The sequence below is a fragment of the Furipterus horrens genome, unplaced genomic scaffold (assembly GCF_987537825.1).
Source record: "Furipterus horrens unplaced genomic scaffold, mFurHor1.1.pri manual_scaffold_8, whole genome shotgun sequence".
Lineage (NCBI taxonomy): Eukaryota > Metazoa > Chordata > Mammalia > Chiroptera > Furipteridae > Furipterus > Furipterus horrens.
Genome location: NW_028327178.1, coordinates 80,441,696 through 80,453,285, shown reverse-complemented (window position 1 = coordinate 80,453,285; position 11,590 = coordinate 80,441,696). Strand labels below are relative to the sequence as shown.

General features: G+C 40.8%; 1 pseudogene; it reads left to right on the top strand.

Annotated features, from left to right (window-relative positions):
- Nucleotides 1–9,185: 9,185 nt before the first annotated feature.
- LOC150003213 (keratin, type I cytoskeletal 18 pseudogene) lies at nt 9,186–10,517 on the top strand (annotated as a pseudogene).
- Nucleotides 10,518–11,590: the final 1,073 nt, after the last annotated feature.

Here is an 11,590-nt window from a genome sequence, read left to right as displayed (position 1 = left end):
CTGAATTCTAATAGGTATTAGATACATTGGTGTCCTATTAGTGAAACTAGTATCTCCATCTCTTCTCTGTTCTACATATCTACTGATGGTCAGCCTCCAAGTTATAATTGTTACTTATCTAAAAATAAGGTGTCTGGACAAATTTTTCAGGCCCTTAAACAGTGTACATGGTTATGAGATAGTAAGAGGGTGAAATATTTTTTCTGCTTTAAGTAACCATGATCATTCTTCATTTCAGAGAAGTGTCAGATTATTTATGTGTTTTGGAATCTTAGGAGAAGAGAAAGCAGCTCAGCAAATGAATGCAGAGAGTTCTGGCCTCATCATTAACCAGACTGTGCATACTCTGATAAGCTTAACCTCTGAGTGTCTCCCTTTTCCTGGTCTGTACATGAGGATTGTACATATGCCTCCATCTACCTCACTGAGGATGAAAACAATAGATTTAGTGCTTCATGAAAGTGCTTTGAGCTTTTGGAAGGCAGAGACGTTATATAATACAAGTTGTTATTACATTACATAAGGATCATCATTATTCTTTGGCAATAGTCATGACACCAAGAAAACCTATCTTCTACTATAGATCAAAAGTAAAATGAGGAAAGAAAAATGTTTTTTGTTTTGCAGTAGAACTATCATCAGCCCAGAGATACTTTGGAGGGTGTAACAGGAGTATTTGCAATGGCCGTTAAGAGCAAGGTTAAAGAGCTACCTGCAATTGGTGCTTCCTTTACTACACAGTGGTGAGAGTCCTGATGGACTGTCTTTTTGTTTAATTATTGAGGTTCAAAAAGGTGAGTGGGAACCTGATATTCTGCAAGCTGGACTGTTGACAAGGGACCCTGTGAATTTTCAAAGACAAGTGTTGATTGGAAATATGCATGTGTGCCAAGTCAGTCTTGTTTAGGGAGCCACCCTATACTTGGAAGTAAACAAGGGAAAGTAATTCAACATTCCCATCAATAAAATGGCTTGCCCTGTGCTTGTAAAATGTTCTGTGTCTTATTCATAAACTGAGAGTTGAATGATAACAGGTGTATGATACCATGCATGAGCAATGAATTGGGAAGCCTCACTTTCCTTACTGTGAAGCTGTTTGTATTGATATTTGTAGACAGATGGGGTGAGTGATTTGTGACTGGGAGAACTGGAGTCTGGGAGCCTCTATTTTTCTCTTGTTAAGTTAAAGGCCCTGTAGTTTTTTGTATATATCAAATTATGCAGTATGAATGCATGCATATTTTGAATACTTTCTTCCTTAACAAGTTTCCAGCTATGCCCCATTCATGGGGCTCTGTGGACATTTCTTATTCTTCCTTAAAGAGTAAAACACTCTTAAGTATAGTATAGTCTTTCTCCATTCTTCTTCTTTGCTCTTTATTATGATTGAATGTTTACAAATTTATGCTAGTTCTGGCAACATTCTTTGCTTTCTTCTGGGGAAGCAGGCCATCAAGATTACTAACAGCTGCTTTAGAAGTGATTAGTTAAGCAAATTTAAAAGTGAATTAATATCATTAGTAGCCAACACCAAAGCAGGTCAAAATAGAAAAATTCTATAGTTACATAACTTGATGCCAGCAAACTGGTAATTCAGGATTTTTCTGACATTTTTGATTTGGCAAATGCCAGCTTTCTTGTGTAAATCTAAGTCAGTTGTGGCTTCCATAGAGGCAATTTGGCAAAACATTAACAGGAGTGGGAAAAAGTAGGTTTACAGTTGTCTGTATGGAAAATACAATAATTAATAAATAATAATAAAAGAATTAACTCTTTTGTATACTCACAACTGTAAACTTACTTTTGATCACCCCTGAATATATATTTCTAAACAGGACTTGGTACTTTACCTTGATTAGAGAGATAGGAAGTAAATGTTGAGAGGTGATGAAGTGGACTGTGCTCTGGCTGCCTCTCTCTGCAGCTCTTTGTAACACCCCACAGTGGGGAGAGCTAAGTGACCGGAGTGAAATGCTTGAGTCATCGGAAGAGCTGGGAGCTCTTGGCTTTTATTGTTACTAACATCTAGCTAAGGATGCCACTGTCTCCTAGGTTGGGGTGTCCATTGCTGATATTCTCCAGGTTTCCTGCCCGTACCTAAAACAGAGTAATTAGTTACACAGCCTTTGGAATCACGGCAATTTATGGGCGGGAGCTCAGTTCAAGCCAGTTTTTCTTCTCTTCATGCTGGTTTCAGCTGTTTTATTTCAATTTAATCTCTCACTCTCTCTTTCTTTTTTTTAATTGTTGACACTATTACAGATGTCCCTCATTGCCCTGCTCCACGCAGCTCTCCCCTCTTGTTGTCTGTGTCCGTGGGCTATGCATATAAGCACATATGTTTTTGGATTATCTCTACCAGTCCTTCCCACTCTCCTTCCCTCTGAGATCTGTCAGTCTGTTCCATGTATCCATGCCTCTGGTACTATTTTGTTCATCAGTTTATTTTATTAGATTCTGCATATAAGTGAGATAATATGGTATTTGTCTTTCTCTGACTGGCTTATTCTGCTTAGCATGATGATCTCCAGGTCCATCTATGCTATCACAAAAGGTAAGCTTTTCTTTTTTATAGCTGCATAGTATTCCATTGTGTAAATGTATCACATGGCACTAGAGAAGAGTTACCAAATCTTTACTCATGTGAACAATTTTTCTCATCCTATGTGAGACAATTAATTTCCTTCTATTTTCCCATGAATATAATTCAACCTAGTTAAAATAGGATTGCCATGTAAACATTTTATTCAATAATAAGTCTTTGTATATCATAAAGTTACAATGGAAAAATATGGATCAGAAAATACACTTGTTTCTAATAATTATTTAGACTTACATTGATTGTAACTGTAACACCAAGTAGCAGGAATTTTGTCTTTGTTGCCTAATGTGGTCCTAGCATTTAAAATAGTACCTAACACTTGATAAATGCTCAATAAATAATTCTTGACTAAACAGTTAAAGAATGAATATTTTTTTGATGGCTGTCAGAGAATGTAGACCTGTTAGCCTACATTGTAAATTTTCACCCTATTGAAGCACAAATATTGTTCTACAGCCTGAAGGATGATCAGCTCTAGCTCCTTCTATCATAATATGTATACATGCCACCTTATCCCTCCTCTGCATGCACTTACACATGTGTGTGTGTACACTTAAACATGCTTAGACCATACAAGCATGCTTCTTACCTGACCATTTGGATAGTGTCCTTGCCTTCTGGGTAAGGTAGAGCCATTTGGACGTCTCCAGATAGGAATCCTGGTAGGACACCGGTGTTGATGTCCAACAGACATTAATCAAACAATTACATAAATGATGAAACTTCCCATTTTTATTTCTAGAGTTCAATAAGAACTAGAAGTTTTATATGACATGATTTGTAAGAGGAACAGAGACTGTACAAAGCCATCTTTAGCAAATATCTTGATCCTGTGAAATATGTGTGCCCATATTACATTTAACTTAGAGGCTATTAAAAGACTTAGATCTTTATTGCCTCTTAATATTCTGAAGAGAGTCCAAAATGGTTTTGAAATATCCTTTGGGTTGCCTATAGATACTTCTTAGTTCATAGCAACACAGTATTACTTCCTCCTGGATATTTCACTTACAGATATAATTTCATTAATTTTCTTAGGATTCTGGTCTCTTTGTTACTGAGCTGATAATATCCACTGTTTGGTGAGCCTTTGGTTTACTAAATATATTGCTTAATAGACAGTTAACCTATATTTAATTCACTTTGTTAATTTTAAAAGAATTAGGACAGAATAGAGTTTATTAAACTTTTCAAGCCCTACTGAACATTATCTGCTCTTTTCCGAATGTGCAAAGGGGACCTGAGTGCCTTGTCATGCCTCCGGCCGTCATTAATGTAATAATCACCGGTGTGTTGCAGAAGTGCGGCTGCGCTGGCTCGGAACAAGCCACACACTTTGGTTTCCTGGTGTCGAGTATCCAGTGTGCCCAGTCTTTGGTTCTAATCAGAAAAGCTGTTTCCTATTCATATCTCATTATCTTAATTGCCGATGATTCCTATTATGCCACTAAGTAGATAAGAAATACATCAGCTAAAAATTGTCAACCTCACTATATAACACATAGGTCACAGGTATTTTATCATGTGGCTTACTAAAGTATGGGAAATTTATTTGCTAGCTATTTTGTGTTTTGAATCCAAAGACATTTTAGGGAATGAATGCTAAATTCCAACAACATGAGTTGTGGAGTGTCTGTGTCGTTTTATTGTGCAATTATTTCATCACTAATGGGCAACTTTTAGGCATGGAATGTTTCTTTATTTGACATTTATGTGATTGCTTTAAGTCTGAATCCAATGGATGCTTCCCTTTCTGGTCTTGATCTATTGAAGAGGGAAGTTACTTCTTTCTATGAGCAAATTTTTAGAAACAAGTAGATTTTCTGATCTATATTGTATTTGGGTAGATCATCCACATTAGGCAGCTGCAGAATTCAGATACTTCTGTAGCCATCTGAAGTCAATTGCAAAGTTGATAGATTCATTATAAGCTTGCTCTTTATTTCAGTCAAAATAATCTGATTTCTTCTCTGAAAAAAAAAAAATCTTTTCTAGTTCATTTCCTTTCTTTTTTTCCTCCTCCAATCAGCAGATCAAAACTTTGGGCCCGCCTTAACCCTAATTCAAACATCACTTCAGAAGTTAACACATTTGCGTTCCAAAAGCAATGCTTTTAACTTCTGTCCCATGGTCAATAAGGGGCTAAATCGATCTATAAACAGTGTCAGATGGTGTCTCACACATGGCACTTAAGAAACCTTAGTCTTGATAGTGCCTTGACCTCGGGGCCCCCTGATCAGGCTGTCTGGGTGACACTGAACAGGGAGGCATCAAAGAAAAGGCCTGTGCGGTCCTGTGAGCCTGACAGCTGCCCGGCCTCCAGGAGAGGGTGTTGAAGACAGAGCAGGCATGGAACTGACATGGACACAGCATTTTTTGTTCAGCTTGTGGCAGGACAGATGGAAGCATATTTCTGACTCATTTTTCTTCTACTGGTTCCATTTATTATTCCACCCACATTTTAGTTTATCTAGAAGCTTTGCATTGGGCACTGATGGAGTTCATGGGTGCCTTTCAAGGAAGCCAAACAAGGCCAGCTCAGAGCCAGCAAGGCTCTGAGCAGAGCAGCATTTTTGAGGTCCTGCAGACAGTGTCATGGCAGACACTACCGGTTTTTGGGAGGCCCCTTGCAGGCAGTTTCACTAAACACCGAGAGCTTCTAATGTCTCTGTCTGAGGGTATTCCATGACCCTCAGGTGTGCCTGGCCTGTTTGGAAGGCATGCTGGGAAACCTAGGAGCTATGCCTCAGGAGGGGTGTTGGTGAATCAACACACAGCTGCTTGCTTCTCACTACATAATTCTGAAGTGTGTTTTATATAGCCTTTCAGGGGGGTCCCAGTGGGATTTTGCCCACAGTCTTCCACAGCAACGAGCTCATGGACACACTTTATATTGGTTTTCTTTCCCATCCTTATTGCCCTGCTCTACTCTTTCCCTTTTACTTCTTGGGACATTTGTCAAATAAATGACCTGCATTCAAGTCCTTTTCTCAGGACTGGCTTTGGGGGAAATCCAGACTACAACAGAATCAGATAAAAATTAAGTTGTCATATCAAAAAGAATTTAAATGACCCCTTGAAAACTCTATTTTCTACAAGTTGGCACTCCCATGCCTTGGTTTGAATTCCCCAGAAGCACATCTTAACACAACCATTTTACTGCAAATTGTTTATTTGAGAAGTAATTCCAGAAAATGCTGTTAAGGGAATAGGGAAGGGAGGGAGGGAAGGGCTTGAAGAAAAAAAGAGGGGTGTCATCTAGCCAGTTACTACTGTGGGCAGCCACAGCCCAATCTCAAGGAGGCATCTGGAACATTGTAGAACCTGCCTGGGGGTTGTTCTGCCCAAAGAGTGAGGAAGCCAGAGTGTTGATCTACCAACACTGAATCTGCAATGGATTGAGGGAAACTGCAGGGATACTTTCCAGAACCTCTGGGATTATTGCACTCAGGCTGGTTGTGACTTTGTGGCCAGAAAAGAAGCCCTGAGGAGCAACATCTCCGTTTGCAGTGAACAGCCTTTGAGGACAGATATAAGTGCTGAGAAATTTGGGAAGGGTATCCAAAAAACCCCTGCTACATGTGCTGAGACTATTAAAACCTACAAATCTGTCTCTGAAAGAAGGAAAACTAAAAGGAGTCACTTGTTCTCTCATTCAATAAATGTTTACAAAGCCCTTTCTATGATCCAGTACTGCAGAAAAATGTGGAAGAGACTGAGTTTGCATTGCTGTTGGTAGACTGCCGGTGTGTGGATCTTTCTCTTCTGTAAAAGCTCCATGGTAGCCAGTATGAATGCATTTTTAACCCTAATGTGACTTCTCAAAGCCTGGCTTCCTGAGTTCACAGGTTGTGATGCAGACCATGGGACTGAGAGTTAGGAGACTTGTGTTCTAGTCTTGGCTCTGTCCTGAACTAGCTGTGTGACCTTGGAGGAGTTATCTCACCTCCCAGGACCTGAATTTCCTCTCATGCTAAATGAAGGAGCTGGCATAAGATACTCTGGGGGCCTTCCTGCCTGAAATGCAGTGCCAAGGATCCTTGTGCTGAAGTGGGTGTGGTGGCAATGCTGTTTGTGCTGTGTGGGTCACTTGCTGTGAGTAGCCTTTGGTCTGGAGGCATTTCAGGTCAAGGGATGTCTGAGCTGAAAAAAGTTAGAACTGAAAGCTTATTTTTATAATTAAAAGCAATGAGATTAGGGAAGCAACATGTCTTGTTCAAGCTCACCCAGCTAATTATGGGGCAGAATTGGAGCCAGACTTAGTTTTCTATTGTTCAATTGATTGATCTTTCTATCAATATGTGAATCTCACTTTTTGTAACAAGCTATAAGAAATAAGGCTTTTGAGATGGTAGACTAATGGCTAAAGGACCCACTTGATCCATAGTGATCATGATCTTAAAAGACATTTACATTTAAGGGCTTAAATCAAATCTCAGAGGCTACAGTTTCTTAAAAATACTCTCCTGCTGAACTGGTTCTAGGTACTGCCCAATAGAATTCCCAATCCCCTATATAGGGATTGCTATCAAGTGGAAAAGGTAGATCGAACTACTGAACAAAAAAATATCCAACTTGTATATACCTTACCATGAGTGCTTGGGTCAGTAGATATCACCTGTGTTATTTAGCCTCGGTTAGAATAGATTCAAGATGGTAGTTGGTGATAGGGATAGGCAAAAAATGGAAACATACTGGCAGAAAGAACTGGGGGATTCCTGCCTCTTCAGAATGTGGAAATAATTTAGAATGTGAAGATGTCCCAGGACTGCTGCTTTCTTTGTCAACACAAATTGGTGTCTTGATTTCACTCAGCAAATAACTAACTAGGTGATGAGTTTAGCCAGGAAATTACAGGGTGAATTATAGGTATTATACAAACTACTACCTATTATCTGGTCTGATCTTCATGTGTGTGTCATGTTTCATCTGAGTAAAATTTTAAATGTTGGGAAATCTAGCATAATAAAAATCCATTCTGGACTACTGAGTGGTCCCTGGACCAGCATCATCAACATCACCTGGGGAATTAGTCTTGTCCCCAGACCTACTGCACTGGAATCTGCATTTTAACAAGATCTCCTGGGAATATGTATGCATGTTAAAGTTTAAGAAGCACGGTTGTTGACAAGAAGTGCTACTTAAGACAAGTGGGTACTTCCTTGAGTGGAATCACTGAAAAAACTCTCAGCCAAAAATAGACTTCTCAAGGAGACCTTGAAAACAAGTGGAAAAACTGAATGTAATTCAAATAATTAATACAATGATGTCATGCTTAGTGTTGTGAGCTAATATTGAAACAATGTTAACCCAAACACATAACTTTCAAGAAAAACCTGCTTCATTTTTTTTTAGCTGCGAACATAAGGGAAGATGTTATTTATAGTTATACCTTAGTTAATTCCACAAAGAATAAAGATATGTTGCTATTAGGCATAACAGTTATTATCGCAGAGGAAAACACCAGATGCTGTTCAAGGGCTATCGTGATTTCCACTTAGTATCTTCAGACTACATGAAATAGAAGGTCTCAAAACCATCACATTCTTTCCTTGTCTTCAAACACACAGAGATAATTCTCAATCTTAGTTCTAAAACATCATCAGCATTTATTCAAAGGAATTATGAGATATCTGTAAGGTATGGGGGTTAAAGTTGGCTTTTTCTTTTTCAAAACCATTGAAAGAATCATTTATAAAACAAATCTTGACTAAATACATTTTGTTGGGAGAAGTGTTTAAATTTTTAAAGAGAACTAAAGATTTGAGAAACATCTTTTCACTGGCACAGTTTAACAGAATAATTACAAACCATTTTTTAATGTCAATACAATGCATGCAATGCTTCTTGAGGGCTAGGCTTGGAAATTGCACATTGTCACTTCTCCAATGTTTCATTTGCCAAAGCAAGTCACATGGCCAATCCTAGAATCAAGGAATGGAAAATAGACTCCCAACACTTGATGGGAAATGTTACTAAATCATATTGCATGGGAGGGAAATAATTGGGAGAAATTATGTAATCCTTTTACCACATCAGATTAGGCTGATTGCTGTAGTAAAGTGAACCCTAAGTCTCAGGATTTTAACACAATACGGTTTTATTTCTTGACTTTATTGCAGTCCAAGAAGGGTGGTTGGGGGTGTGGGGGAGGGGCTCTGTTCCGTTCAGTCATTCAGTAACCTAAGCTCCTTTTATCTAGTTGCTGTGCCATCCAAGGCCATGGAGTTGTCTGCCGAGTCCTCTATTTCCAGCCAGTAGATGAGGAAAGAGAGCAAATATGTAGCAGGATCATCTGCTCCTAATCATCCCCATCTGGAGATGTCATATTTATTGCTCTACCTCTTTTCCAATGGCAAGAACTTGGTGACATAACCCAATCAAATGATAAGGTAAGTTGGGAAATGTGGTTTAGTTGTGTTAGGAAGACAAGAGAAAATGGTTTGCTGGACACCTAGCTGGACTCTACTACAGTTACAGGCTGCACCTTTTTTCAGGAAAAGGTGTATTCAATGTATTTCAAAATGTTAATGACTGAGGTTTGAACCTGAGTCTTGGACTCTCACCTTCCTTCCTAAACAACATGAGCTTTAGCACTCACTCCGGGTTCTCCAGAAACTACCAGACCCTGGCCTCTGTGCAGCCACCCAGTCACCAGGCTGGTCAACCAGAAGCATAGTCAGTGTCTATGCAGGTTCCAGTGACTTGGACTCCTGGATTTCTGTGTCCCACTCTGTCAGCGTCCCAGACAGCTTGATGTCTAAAGGCTTGGCAGTGGAATGGCCAGGGGTCTGAAGGGCACCAGGGGCATCCAAAGCGAGAATAAAACTATGCAATGTTTCAGTGACTTGGCACCCTACCTGGAGAAGGTGCAGAGCCTGGAATCTGATAATCAGAGACTAGACCACAAAATCAAGGGAAACCTGGAGAATAAAGGACTCCAAGTTAAGACTTATTTCAAGACCATTGTGGATATAAGGGCTCATATTTTTGCATGTTCTGTGGACAACGTCTGCATCATTCTATAGATTGACAATGCCTGTCTCACTGCTGATGACTTCAGAGTCAAGCATTAGATGGAGCTGGCCATGTGTCAGACTGTGGAGAGTGACACCAATAAGCTCTGAAAGGTTTCTGATGACACCAATACCACTAGGCTGCAGCTGGAGACAGAGCTTGAGGATCTTAAGGAGAGCTTCCCATCATGAAGAACCACGAGGAGGAAGTAAATGGTCTACAAAACCATATTGCCAACTCTGGGTTGACCATGGAGTTGGACGCTCCCAAATCTCAGGACCTCAGCAAGATCATGGCACACATCTGGGCCCAATATGATGAGCTGGCTGGGGAGAATTGAGAGGATCTAGACAAGCACTGGTCCGAGTAGATTGAGAACACCACAGTAGTTACCTCGGAGACCACTGAGATAGGAGCAGCTGAGATGGCACTCAGAGTTGAGATGCATGGGTCAGTCCTTAAAGATAGACCTGAACTTGGTGAGAAATCTGAAGGAAAGTTTAGAGAACAGCTTGAGGGAGGTGGAGACATATTATGCCATGCAGGTAGAACAGCTCAACAGGATGTTGCTCCACCTGGAGTCAGATGGCCAGGCCAGGGACAGCATCCCCCTCAGGAGTACAAGACCCTGCAGAGCATCAAGGTCAAGCTGAAGGCTGAGATCACCACCTACCACCGCCTGCTGGAAGAACAGGAGGACTTCATTCTTGATGACATCCCGAACAAGGGCCATTCCATGCAATCTATCCGGAAGACCACCACCCACAGGTTTGTGGATGGCAAAGTGGTATCTGAGGTCGATGACACCAACTTCCTGAGGCATCAAGGCAACAGAAGTGGGGCACCCCTTGGCAAAGGAAGGTGGTCAATAAAAAGTTTAGAGATCACTGAATATTAAAAAAATGTTGCATGACACTGTGGGGTAGACAAAGTTTTGAAAGACAGGTCATAATCAAGAAGGGGAGACAGACCTAGATACCTATGTATATACCTGGGATGTGAAGCTGGAGTCTGGGGAAGGTTTGGAGAGGTTGTTGGATGAAATAGGCACTTTGGAGGCAGTGGGACTTTAATAGGAGGAGAGAGGAGTGAAGGGCAAAGGGAAAGCTTTAAGCCGCAGGGGAAACAGGATTTGTTTGCTTGTTTAACATTGTTGCCTCTAGTGGGGCCTAAAGTTGATGCCTTAATGTAGGAGGCCTATGTTAGTGCTGATCAGAATAATGTACCCCTTAGGGCTACATTAAAAAACTATGCTTGGTGTCTCATTTGCACCTTCAAAATATGCACATACATGTGTGGGCCAGAAAAGGCTGTGCTCAGAACATGCATTCTTATGTGAACTGTAGGTAATTGCACAAGCAAACAGGAAGTTGCGTAGGTATGCAGGCAGCCACCTGTTGGGGAGGTGTGTGTTGGCATGGGCTGGCGTGTGCCTTGTCCCTTTGAGTGCAATTTTAAAGGCTTCTGCCGAGGGCACGGAGGGCAAGAAAGCAGGCTTCTGGGCATCTGTTTCTCTAACTAGAGCTGTCGTTTGCCCTTCTCAAGGTTTCTTTTCTGGGCAGGGCCAAGTTCAGAGTGTGTTATTTGTGGCTGTAAGAAAACGCTTTTTCAAGGTCTTTCGTGGGAGCACTGATGCAGGGTGCTATGGTCTGAAAGTCTGTGTTCCTGAAATTTACATGTTGGGATCCTAATGCCCAATGTGATGGTGTTAGGAGGTAGGGCCTTTGGGAAGTGCTTAGGTCATGAAGGTGAAGCCCTTGTGAATGGGATTAGTGTTTTTATAAAGGAGGCCCCAGAGAGCTCCCTAGTTCCTTCCACCATGTGGGGACACAAGGAGCTGTATGCGACCCATAAAGTGTTCCTCACTTGACCATGCTGGCACCTGATCCCAGACTTCCAGCCTCCAGAACTGTGAGCAACAAATTTCTATTGTTCATATGCCACCCAGTCTGTGGCATTTTTTGATAGAAG